A 13,892-nucleotide genomic window follows, 5' to 3' on the forward strand; every position below is an offset into this window, starting at 1 on the left:
TTGGTTCTAGGACCAATGATCCCATCATAATGGAGGTCTATGCAGACCTATTGGGAGTAAAACTAAACTTTTCTAACCTGCCCCACAGACATCTGTCTGAAAACCAGTCGGGGTCCCATGGTGAAGATGCCATACATGGGCCATAATGCTGCCAAAATGGTTCGGAAGGGCTGAGTTGGCAGCTAACATGGACCCATATATGGCCAGATTTATAGGCACAAGTAACATTTGCCATTTCCCACCATAAGCATCAAAGCAAATCCACCACTGATTCGACACAGGAGATTTAAGATTTTTTAAGCTTGTCAGGCGGATTAGTATATTCTGCCCTGGAGCTTTCCTTTTAACCCCCCTGCCTAAAGGTCTGAATGGTGTGAAAAGTTGAAAAAGTGGATTATTTTCCCTGTAATTCTCACTTTTTTGTTACTTATTTTGCCCTTCTTACTAAACAAAGTATTCCCATCAAATATTTTTCTTTTCTTTTTTTTTTTTTGTTTCCTATCATGAGATTGTGGTTATTTTAACGGAGAAGGAAAGTTACAATCACTGGGGGGGATGCCAAAATGTTAGGTAACCCCCAGTGATTGTAATCGTTTACCTGAAACCCCCGGGCAGTGCAGTTTTTACCAGGATTTATGCGACAAAGCGATCTTGTCAAAAGATTATAATCACTGGTGGGGGGGTACCTAACATTTTGGCATCCCCAGTGATTTAGTCTTTCCTTCTCCTTTAATATAAAGTGATGTTTATTCATGCAGTAAATAAAGATACACATACATATATGTACAACATCCTGGAATAAAAAGTGTAACTGTTTAGAGCTTTTTTAGTTTAAATTCTGCTTTCATGCGTGGTGCTCTTGGAGTAGACAAAGGATAACATACCCCCAAAGTTTAAAATCCTATTAGAAGTCACCTGTCCGCCTTAGCCAGAGCATAGAGTTTTGAGCAAGGGCTCTCATTTGTTCCTATGTCTCTCCTTCCTTTGTTATCAGTGTAGTCTAGGTCCTCTATTTGCTTGGCCATTCCTACCAGATTCTTGGCCATTCCCCACCGGATGCTTGGCCATTCCCCGCCAGATGCTTGGTCATTTCCCGCCAGATGCTTGGCCATTCCCCACCAGATGCTTGTCCATTCCCCACCAGATGCTTGTCCATTCCCCATGATGCTTGTCCATTCCCCACCAGATTCTTGTCCATTCCTCACCGGATGCTTGTCCATTCCCCACCGGATGCTTGTCCATTCCCCACCGGATGCTTGTCCATTCCCCACCGGATGTTTGTCCATTCCCCACCGGATGCTTGTCCATTCCCCACCGGATGTTTGTCCATTCCCCACCGGATGTTTGTCCATTCCCCACCGGATGCTTGGCCATTCCCCACCAGATATTTGTCCATTCCCCACTGGATGCTTGGCCATTCCCCACAGGATGCTTGTCCATTCCCCACCGGATGCTTGTCCATTCCCCACCAGATGCTTGTCCATTCCCCACCAGATGCTTGTCCATTCCCCACCGGATGCTTCTCCATTTCCCACAAGATGCTTGTCCATTCCCAATCAGATGCTTGTCCATTCCCCAACAGATGCTTGGCCATTCCCCACTGAACGACTCTTCACTTTTCCTTGCTGATGTTCTTCATAACCTAATTCACCAACAGTAAAAAGATGGCTGCAGACAGAATGTATCCATGGCTCACTGCGAAGGAATAAATGACTTTCCCCTTGTTGACCACTTAACCTTTGTGTAGTTCTTCAGTATCTACCATATGTTGCCCTTTTCAAAGACTACAAATAGCAGCTAATAATTGGCCATGCATTTCTTGCACTGTTCATTAATGATCCTAAGTGATCTGATCTATGCTTGATGGATGGCTCCTCAAGCCAACATGCTCCTTGGGCAGTAGCTTCTCAACTCAGCCTTTGATTTGGTTCAGGATCACTCAGGTAAGTTCTTCACTTGGCAAGATGAATAAGATGACTAAGATGAATAAGTATGAGCACTGGTCCATAGGAACCTGTAATGGATTTTTGTATGAAGGGTGCGTACTAATTGTGTAGAGTAAAGTAGAGGTGTGGGCAAACAGAGGTGTTGTACATATGCCAATGGGACCTTGGATCGTAGGTTCCACTGGGCAGGAAATGATATGAATGATTTTACTGTATATATATGTATATATAGTTTGCACTCCATTTGTATGAGATAATTGCCTGGGTACCAGAATTAGAAAAACTATATAACATCATATAAGGCTGCTCTCACAGGTCTTGCAAAGTTAAAAAAATTGTAATTTATTGAACGTTTCGGTCTCAGCAGAGACCTTTCTCAAGGTTACAGGACAGAAAAAAAGCAGACATAAATAGCCCCCCACCAAGAAAAATAGAATTGGCGCCAATTTTTGTTGGGGGTGTTATTTACGTCTGCTTTCTGTCCTGTAACCTTGAGAAAGGCCTCTGATGAGACCGAAACGTTGGTTCAATAAATGACCATTTTTTTTCACTTTGCAAGACCTGTGAGTGCAGTCTTATATGATGTAAATAGTAATTGTATAGTTATCAATAACATTGAAGTATCTTTCTTACATAGTGTTTGTTTACACCACTGCATCCCATTATTCAGCTTCTCTGTTTGAAACTGTTTGCTAATAAAACACATATTATCAAACTGGCAGCATGGTAAAGTGCTGTGTAAATGTGTTTTAGCGCTGTATAAATTAGTGGTAATAATAGCTCCACACAGACCCACAAATTTCTTGGAGATGAACAGCCTTGAGACTCCAATGGCCACACTAATCAAAATCTGCTTTGTTTGTGCACTGACAGATAGATGCCACTACTGTCAGTTCTTACTATCCAGGGTGGTTTGAAATGCACTGGTGCTTTCTCCTCCGTTGGTGAAGAGAATATGGCAGAGGAGAAAGGAGTATAGCATCTGGTAAATGGAGTTGAATAAAACACATTGAGAGAATGGAGGAGAGAATGGAGACAATAGAAAAAAGAATGGTGCATATGTATGGGAAATAGAAAGAAAGATAGAGAGCGGGGCAGATAAGTGTATACCTCCAAAAACTTAAAAAATAGAAAGAGGGCCAAAAAGTTCTGACCATGCCCACATTGTGGCCAAGGCATGAAATACCACACCTATTTTGCCAAATCACTACAGAAAAAGGAAATGGAGCACACTAACCCCAGACATGCCATTATAATTACTACAAATGCTAGCAGAAAGGTTCATGGAGGTGAGGGAAGGAAGAGATATTACAAATTTATCCATAATTACATTGCCAGTAAATTTGAAATATTGGCTCTGGGCACTATCTGATAATTTACTGGCAAGGCTGGTAAAATACCTGCCAGGTGGTAACCCTAGCTACCTTTAGCTTATAAGGTTAGAAATATATTAAACTGACCCCCTCCTCCTGATGCTATATCTTGAGTAGCATCCGTAACGGCATATTAACAGGCACCCTAGATCTCATTATCATGCTGGGTCCCCCTAACCAATCTGAGCCCCCAGAGAGGGAGTTGTCCCACTTAGTGTATGTTTAACATTCAGCTGTATTTTGAAAGGTCTTATACACATTGCATTGTATTTATAGTTCCACAAATGTTCACAGTGGCATAAACAGCAATAGTGGTATAGTTATTATAAATTACACAGTAAGAATAAAAACTCAAGTGATGCACAGTTAAAATAAGGTCCCTGCCCCAAAGAGCTTTCAATCTTTTATAAAGAGGAGGCAGAAACTGAATGGAATGGGGAACATAATGGATTACAATGCTGAGGACATACCCCCTTTAATAATATTAAACTCATAGAAAGAACATGTGTTCTGCTAGAGTGGGCTGCATTACAATGTTACCTCTATGCAGAAGGCTAGCGAGCTGCTCACCCCTGATTGATGATGGCTTTTAGAGAAAAGTATTGATTTATAGACAGAACGAATGCCTTGGAGAGAGTAAATAAAGATGAGCCAATTGTCTGGGGTGTCACCTTTACTGTGGTTCCATTAACAAGTTCTTTTATATTTGCAATCTAATAATGCAGTTTATATGCAAAGATACTGAAACGTGAAGAAATTAGTAATAGATGTCAAGCCTCCAACAACCGGTGTTGCTAAAGTACATCTCCTTAATGGCTGAGCTGATGGAGGATGCTGGGAGTTGTAGTACAAACTACAGTTTCTTTAGTAACACACATATCGTTGGCTAGTTAGGCAGCACAGACATACTCATGCAGTTATCTTTTTTTCTCTATCTGTTTACACCATATTCAACATATTTATTCCATGTACAGGTATCCGGAAACCCAGTTATCCAGAAAGTTCAGAATTACGGAAAGGCCATCTCCCATAGATAACCAAATGATTTTAATTTTTAAAAATGATTTCCTTTTTCTCTTTAATAATAAAACAGTACTTGTACTTGATCCCAACTAAGATATAATTACCCCTTATTGGGGGCAGAACAGCCCTGTTGGGTTTATTTAATTGTTAAATGATTTCCTTTTCTCTGTAATAATAAAACAGTACCTGTACTTGATCCCAACTAAGATATAATTACCCCTTATTGGGGCAGAACAGCCCTATTGGGTTTATTTCATGGTTAAATGATTCCCTTTTCTCTGTAATAATAAAACAGTACCTGTACTTGATCCCAACTAAGATATAATTACCCCTTATTGGGGGCAGAACAGCCCTATTGGGTTTATTTAATGGTTAAATGATTCCCTTTTCTCTGTAATAATAAAACAGTACCTGTACTTGATCCCAACTAAGATATAATTAATCCTTATTGGGTTTATTCAATCCTTTTGGGTTTATTCAATATTTAAAAGATTTTTAGCAGACAAGTTATGGAGATCCAAAATACGGAAAGATTCCTTATCCGGAAAACCCCAGGTCCCGAGCGTTCTGGATAGCAGGTCCCATACCTGTACATGAAAATATTCTCTTTTTATCCCTTTTGCCAACAACCTGCCATAAATAAGTTTTGTGATGGACAACAATAGCTTATCATGAAGACTGATGGAGTGTGTATTCTTATTAAATCATATGAAAATAATAATTTGTGCTGAAGGAAGATGCATTATAATGTTACTTTCCATAACACCTGACTGATGAGCTTTTACAAGGAAATATTGATTTTCCGATAGAACTAATGCCTTGGAGATCGTAGGGCTCATTTATCAAGACAGGGCAAGGTATGAAAAAAATGGTGCAAAAAAGGAAAAAAAACATTCCGCAGAATGGTGCAGATTTATTTTACACTGAATTGGATTTTTCATCTGGTGCAATCGACAGAAATTAGCTTGTACCATTTGGACTAGAGACCCAAGGGCCGGAAAGCCACCACCACCCCTTATGCTCTCGAAACTGCGACTCCTTCTCCCAGTGTCCCAGTGGGCCTGTCTGATGTGTGTACATGTGTGTTCCTGTATGGACTCTAAGGAGCACAATGTTGCAACTCAGCACTTCAGCACTCTCGTTCACAATACCCCACACAGTGGGCAAAGGGAAAAGAAGTGGGGCATTATGTAAATAGCTACAGTCCTCTGCGCTCTGCTTGGGAGCACAACCTGCACTGTGGAGCGGCGATGTGGTTGTGATAGGGCTGGTGTGTGTCGGGGATGGGCAGGTTTTAGGGGTGGAGAAGGACGGGCACAGAGCAGGGTTAAGATAACAATTCATCCACTGGTTATCCTTTCCTTATGTCCAAGACTCCTCTTGTGCTTCATCATCCTCTGGTTCTCCCTTCCTATTCCTCTAACACTCTTCTTGTTGTGTATAATTCTCTGGTACTTCTATACCTCCAGGATTTTTCTTGTGCTTCTTTTGGAAACTTCTTGCAGTATACCTCCAGGACATCTTTCTTGTTGCACCATTTTCCATTACTCTATTGCCCATATCACCATCTATTGTGTTGAACTACCCTTAAGGTCCCCATACACGGTAAGATCCGCTCGCTTGGGGAGATCGCCAAGAGAGCGGATCTTCCCCCGATATCCCCACCTACAGGTGGGAGATATCGGGGAGCTTGAAGTTAAAAAAAAAAATAATCCGATCGTTTGGCACTGGGGCCAAACGACCAGATTATGTAGGCGGCAATGGGGCAGGGGTCAATGGGGCATCAACGAGCCGATGCGGCCCCCGATCCGACTGATTCTTTTAACCTGGCCGATCGATATCTGGCCAATTTCAGGCCAGATATCGGTCGGCCAGTCCTCTCGTTTCTGCCCCTACATGGGCAGATAAGCTGCCGAGTCGGTCCAAGGGACCCATATCGGCAGCTTCTATCGGCCCGTGTATGGGGGCCTTTAGCCTCATGCTGTACCAATTCTTGGGATATCCAAGGCCACCAGGATTTCTAAAATGTTGCACCTAAAGGGTCATTTATGTTCAGTGCTCTACTGTGTGTACTGGGTTTACTTGGAAGGGTTGAACTTTATAGACTCTGGTCTTTTTTCAACCCTATGTAACTATGTAACTATATGTAACTATGCAGTGCGCCTAACCATCCATTCATAAAGGGGTGACATCTTTAGATATACTGTTTCATATATTTACAAATGAAATAAACATTTCATTTGCATACATAAAGCCATCTTATGTTTTCAAGAACAGAGTTCACATTAAAGAGATCTGAAGTTTGTTTTATCTTTAAACTCTTGAACTGGTTTCACAGAATATATCATTTGTAAAGTTTGAATTTGTATATATACATTTTAAATACTCACATGCAAGCTAAAAAACAAAGCGATAATTTATCAGGAAGCAAAGCTCATAGTTTGTTTCACGAGCCCAGGTTACCATGGACCTAACGTAAGGTCAAAATGTTTGGATTACTGGCAATGACATTACAGCACTGATCCGCTCCAGGTCTGCCCCAACCGCAAACACAACAGAATGATTAGATTATTGCTATAGGGCAATACAACCCTATAATGTAAGAAGGTTGCATGCGTACATTTTAAACACATAAAAGCTTTTAGACCATGTTTATGTTCTTGGAGAAGCTCGTCAATCCATTTGTATGGGAGACTATGAATAGCTGCGGCTATATTTAGTGTAAATGGTTGTAGTCTGATACCAGTTTATGTTAATTCAAGCTCCCAAACCGCTAGGTCGTGTTCATCCCATGCCTTTAGCAAGGCTTGTATTTATTTGCCATAAATACTTTGTACGTCTAGTGAAATGTTGTTTTTTAATTATGTGAGCGATGAACAGAGAATGATATGGTACCCCTAACTGTAAGCCAAACTTTTGGTCAAGGCACTCCGTATTAACATTCAGCCTTAGTTACAAGAGTATCTCATTTGGTGGGGGATACTTTTCTTGTGAGCACTGCTCCATCATCTGCATTTCCTAGCAGCCGCTTGTGGCTATTTAGGACCATGTACACGCACAGTATGGTAAAAATTCTGCAAATGTGCACAGTGCCAGGCAGCAACAAGGAACCTGACTAAAGATGCTGGCATGGCACATAACCCAGAATAGTAAATTTTTCAGCAAAAAGGAGAATTCTCCTAGGGTCCATAGATACTGATTATATTCCACCTTATTTGTGATTTAAAGGAACAGTAACACCAAAAAATGAAAGTTTTTTAAAGTAATTAAAATATAATGTACTGTTGCCCTGCACTGGTAAAACTGGTGTGCTTGCTACAGTAACACTACTATAATTTATATAAATAAGCTGCTGTGTAGCCATGGGGGCAGCCATTCAAGCTGGAAAAAAGGAGAAAAGGCACAGGTTACATAGCAGATAACAGATGACCTCTCTAGAATACAATAGTGTTTATCTGTTATCTGCTGTGTGCCTGTGCCTTTTCTCCTTTGAATGGCTGCCCCCGTGGCTAAACAGCAGCTTTGTTTATATACATTTCTGAGGCAAACACACCAGTTGTACCAGTGCAGGGCAGCAGTATATTTTATTCTTATTACATTTATACACTTTCATTTTTTGGTGTTACTGTTCCTTTAAGGCACCCCACTGAGGTGCTCCATCTCATCAGGGCCCACTCTTTGCTACTAACAAGTTTGGAGGTGGACTTGGGCAGTGACTGATGTGAAAGTCACATTCACATCAATGCCGCCCCAATGGAACTTAAGGTGGCCATACACGGGCCGATTCTAGCTGCCGATATCGGTCCCTTAGACCGTTTCGGCAGCTAATCGGCCCGTGTAGGGGCACCAACGACGGGCCTGCCCGACCAATATCAGGCCTGAAATTGGGCAGATATCAATCAGGCAGGTTAGAAAATCTAGTCGGATCGGGAGCCACATCGGCTTGTTGATGCGGTCCCCGAATTGACTTTGCCTATACCCGTCGTTATAATTCGTTTGTTTGGCCCCAGGGCCCACCGGGGTACTGCCTCAAGGGGCCCCTGCACCTCTCAATGGGCCCCCACCGCAGCCTTCATGCCCCCCGCAGGGGCCCCCACCACCAGCCCAACCCCCTATCCTACAGGGATTGGGTCTGGGCTGCGGGGGCCCACCTGGTTTTTTCCCAGTGCCCCAGAGGCCCATTCCAACCTTAGGGGAAAGCCATAGTACATGGGGGAAACCTACATAAGGATAGGGGAGAACATACAAGTTCCTTGTATCATGATGGGTTGGATGTGTCCCTCCAAGAGATGTTTATGGCCCCCAGCATATCTAAGATCTCTATGGACCTCTTTGTAACATATTTTTATGATAAATTAGCCAAAAGACATGTAAAACAGTGTACACATGGGCCCATTGCATAAAAAGGCCTCCACTGGGTAATAACTTTTTAGGGTGGAACTCAATAGTAAAGGGTAACAAATAAACTGGACTAGCCACTTCAACCTCCTAGCCTTATTATTTTATTATTATTAACATTCATTTATAAAGTGCCAACATATTCCACAGCGCTGTACAATAAGTGGGTTTCAGCCTCGAGTGCTGAGTTCAGTTTCAGGGTGCGACACCAATGCAATACAAACTGACCACTGTTAAAAGAGAACTCGAATATGTTGAATCCTCATGAGACTTTGTTGGCTTTTAGGCTTATTCTGCTTATGCACGCCACCCATTCCCTGAAACACTTTAAGTAGAGAAGGAAGTTTCTGTTTATGTGAGCGATGAATCATTTTATACAATAAACAATACCCTTGTCCTGTACTTTTGTTTAATATTAGACAAATTAATGGGTGGTAAATCCTATTCAGAAAAAGGGATTGTGTTTTGAGCCGCACAGAAGTCTTCTTAGGAGTTTACACAGTAAGCGCAGTTCATCAGTTGCCTTTACAATATGAAGTCATGTAGCACCCATAAGATTACAGACCTAAGATGTACAGGTATCCCTTATCCGGAAACCCATTATCCAGAAAGTTCCGAATTACGGGAAGGCCATCTCCCATAGACTTCATTATAAACAAATAACTCTAATTTTTTTAAATGATTTCCTTTTTCTCTGTAATACTGTAATAATAAAACAGTACCTGTACTTGATCCCAACTAAGATATAATTACCCCTTATTGGGGCAGAACAGCCCTATTGGGTTTATTTCATGGTTAAATGATTCCCTTTTCTCTGTAATAATAAAACAGTACCTGTACTTGATCCCAACTAAGATATAATTACCCCTTATTGGGGGCAGAACAGCCCTATTGGGTTTATTTCATGGTTAAATGATTCCCTTTTCTCTGTAATAATAAAACAGTACCTGTACTTGATCCCAACTAAGATATAATTACCCCTTATTGGGGGCAGAACAGCCCTATTGGGGTTATTTAATTGTTAAATGATTCCCTTTTCTCTGTAATAATAAAACAGTACCTGTACTTAATCCCAACTAAGATATACTTAATCCTTTTGGAGGCAAAACAATCCTATTGGGTTTATTTAATGTTTAAATTATTTTTTAGTAGACTTAAGGTAAGCTCTTAAGTTAAAGGACAATGAAAAGTTAATATAAATTAAAAGTAAGTCTAAAGGCATTCTTTTTAAGTACTTACTGCATATCTAAATTCCCAGATTCCTGCTTGCTTCTCTGAGATATGGTGCTGGCAGCCTACAGCAGTGTGAAGCCTACAGTGACATCACTGAAATCTCTCTCCCCTTCCTGTAGGTGCCAGCGGCAGCCTGCCTATTCTCTGAGCATGTGTGTAACTTAATCCTGTCTCCTGTTCTGAGCTACACATGCCCACCAGCCAATCAGAATCGGATCTGGCAGAGGGGAGGGGTGGGAGGGAATGAAACACATGTGCAGTATGAAGCAAGGAGGGAAAGGAAGGGAGAATACCTTTTTAGAGATGGCTGCCTGTTCTAGAAAATGTGAAGTAAGTGTGACTGAGTAAATATTTGATTAGGTGAGCCAAAAGTGTGGCGTTTTTACTAAACAATAGGAGGAATATTGGGCAGTATGCTTTTTAAATTTTGACTTGCATTCTCCTTTAAGATCCCTTATCCGGAAAACCCCAGGTGCCGAGCATTCTTGATAACAGGTCCCACACCTGTACTGGTAATTATAGGAGAGACCCTGAATCTATCTTGTGATGTGCATGAACTAAAATTACATTCCTGTATGGTTTTCTTACAATCAAAACAATGTCCCCACTGTTCTATAATTATGGAAGCAAGCGTAAGCATCCATATCAATCAAAGTAAGCCTTTCCACTAGCTACAGCATTTCTCCAACCTACAGTACATGGAGTGAGCTTTACTGTATACAATGTGACACAGAACAGGCACCTAGCGCTAATGTTTAAGTCATTTCTCAGAACGAGACAGCCTATTTAACATATTAACACAAACATCAAGGGGCTTATTTAAAGACATGAAGATGCAGTACTTCACCTATTGGCTATAAAAAAGTAAGTAGTTCAGATGGCCAGACAAGATGAGTGCAGAAGCCGAAGCTTCTGAAGTATCAGACATGGGGGTGTTATTAATTTATACATCAGTGCAAATAATCTCCATGTGATGTTTTTATGGAAATGTAATTGGCACAATTTTTATGCTTTGCACCACAGGGTAGCTATCAAGGTGAGTACATAAGAGGAGAGATGTATCCTTCACAAATCACAACAATCTTGACAATGCCCCAGGCTGGTTCCAGGGCTAGATGACGAGGTAGAGTGACAGGAGGTTTCCATAATGTCCGATAAACAGGCTAATGGTCAAGGCAGGCAATGTACCAGCAGTTCCAGAAAACAGGCAAGGGTAGAAAGAATTCTAGTGAAGTTTTAATTTGAGTAGAAGGTCGAGAAAAGCTGGTAGGACATAAATCCAGAAGATCAGGTCAATAGCAGAAGGTCAAATAAAAGCAAATAAACCCCAGATAACAGGAAGATCAACAATTACTCTTGTATACCTTATATACGGTCCCTGATGTGAGGTTGAGACACAGGCAGAGGAAGAACCAGCTCAAAAAGGTTTCCATTGCTCGCAAGCTACCTACTGCACTGTCAAAGGTTCTAGACGAAGGAAGATAAAAAATTTTTACAGCAGCTTGATAAATTATACCCTCTGTCTTAGGAGTTCCCCCCTTTGATCCAGGGACCTTTTTGGCTCATTGGCATTTACGCCAGTTGGGTTGCTTTAAAGAGAGACAGAGAACTGGGACCTGGGCCAGGAATCTGGTGTTGGTGAGGGCTTCCTATAATTGCTTTCAAGAATGTATATAGTAACTAGGGTTTCCACCTGGCCTCGCCTGGTCAGTAAAAATGATACCAGAGTGATACCTAAAAAAAAAATACTGTATATATATATATATATAGATGCAACAAGAAGAGGATCCGCACTCACAGGATTTATGAAGAAAAAAATGGTGTTTATTCAAGCAGACTGACGTTTCGTCTAAGACACTAACCTTTTTCAAAGTGACTACTAAATCAAACACAGTGCCTTAAAAACATTCTGTGGCTCTTCTTTCCTCCTAACAGTCTTGGTTACAATGTATACGTTTGTATGACTCAATGACTAACAGGACGTATGCATTTTGTTAGACTTGTATCTGTACTTTCACTTTGATTTTATTCTTTTTTGTTTAACTCTTTTGCTTTTTGTTATTGTTGGTGATTGATGTCCCTGCAGTGACGTGAGATGACGTCAGCCCCACTCCTTCCCGCCTTAAGGCACTGTGTTTGATTTAGTAGTCACTTTGAAAAAGGCTAGTGTGTTAGCCGAAACGTCAGTCTGCTTGAATAAACACCAAAATGAAGGGGAGGTGTAATGAAACTACAACTCACTTATACTATTGTGTTAAAAATAAAATAAAGGATGCCAGGAGGCTTTTTGTAACAACAGAACAGATTTTATTGTCTAAGACAAATCCACAGGGTTAAAGATACTCATAAGCAATGAGGCAGTGCAGCAATAAATTATCAATATTAGTATGGTCAGTGATGGGACCACACAATGTGACACCATGCGGAGATAGCTTGGGGAAGTTTAGGGCTCATCCCTAGGGTTTCAATGCCTCATGTGGTCCTGATCCCATACAGCAGAAATGGATCAGGGAAAAGACTATTCCTGAATACCCCATCAGTACTGTGGTCCCATACTCCCTTCTATCTCTCCTAGTTGGAGCACAGGCTGTTCTTCATAGCTAATTCTGTCTGACTTTCCTAGAAAGTGCTATAAAAATAAGTAACCTGTAACTGACTAAAGTCCTGTTCACGGAGTCCCTGTTCCCTGACTTCACTAGAAGTGTTGTCCCTCTAGTGCAGAACACTTACTGATCCCCCCCTAACCAAACACTTTATATTAAAAGAGGCAATGTTCATACAGAGCTGTCAAACCCCCCCCCCCTATTTTTTTGGGAGTTACCCGATTTTTAGCGCCTGGCATCCTACCACCATAGCTCCCTAATGTCCCAATTTTCGTGGGACAGTCCCTCTTTTGACAGCTCAACCCGCAGTCCCAGATTCTTACTGAAAAGTCCCTCATTTCCCTTTGATCTCCTGCACATTGTTTCTCACATTTAATTAAACAAGTAGCTCTTGGCAGAGAGCCCACAAAGTTAAAAAGCCCCCCCCTGCACTGTGATACAATTGTAACTAATAAGCTAAACAGGTCTCTTGGGGGAACTGAGACTCACAGCTTAAAGGGCAATTTCAGCTTTTTCAGCAAAACTGTAACACATACACATAAAACACATAAAACAGGCCCCCGAAACCCCCAGAAATCTGTTCAAACTTTAAACAACCTGACAAATTTAGTCAATGGGAGTGGCATTTAGGGGGTGTGGTCGCAAAAATGAGCGTGGCCAAAGAAATTTATTTTTGTCCCTCTTTCCATTTTCAAAATGTTGGCAGGTATGTACCACATTCTCCCAATTTTTAAATAAGCTGCCAAAGTTTGTAAAATGGGAGCGGTATTTACACGCACCCGCCATTTCTTTTTGTCCCTCTTTACATTTTTCAAATGTTGGGAGGTATGTGACAGAAATATGCTTATATGCCAAAAATAGGTACATGAGCAACGAACATTTTGCAACTTTTTCGTATTTTTTTCGATTTTTTCGTCATCATTGCGACTTTTTGTGAATGGTCGTGACTTTTTCGTAGCCGTTAAGACTTGCGCGAATTGTCACGACTTTTTCGTAGCCGTTACGACTTGTGCGAATTGTTGCGACTTTTTCGTATTGAGCACTAGTAAACGGCAGGCAAACCTTTCCGATTTTTTCGCAACGGCTACGAAAAAGTCGCAATAATTCGTGCAAGTCATAACGGCTACAAACAATTCACGAAAAAGTTGCGACGGCGACGAAAAAAAATCGCAAAATACCGATCATTATGAAAAAAACGCATTCGGGCGCTTTTGATCCGTTTGTGGATTACGTAAATCAGCCCCTATGGGTCCCTACAGGTGGCAACCCTACAACTAAAAAGGTGCAACTGTTAGTTTAATGGCAACTGCACGTTA

Source organism: Xenopus tropicalis, chromosome 2 (assembly GCF_000004195.4).
Source record: "Xenopus tropicalis strain Nigerian chromosome 2, UCB_Xtro_10.0, whole genome shotgun sequence".
Lineage (NCBI taxonomy): Eukaryota > Metazoa > Chordata > Amphibia > Anura > Pipidae > Xenopus > Xenopus tropicalis.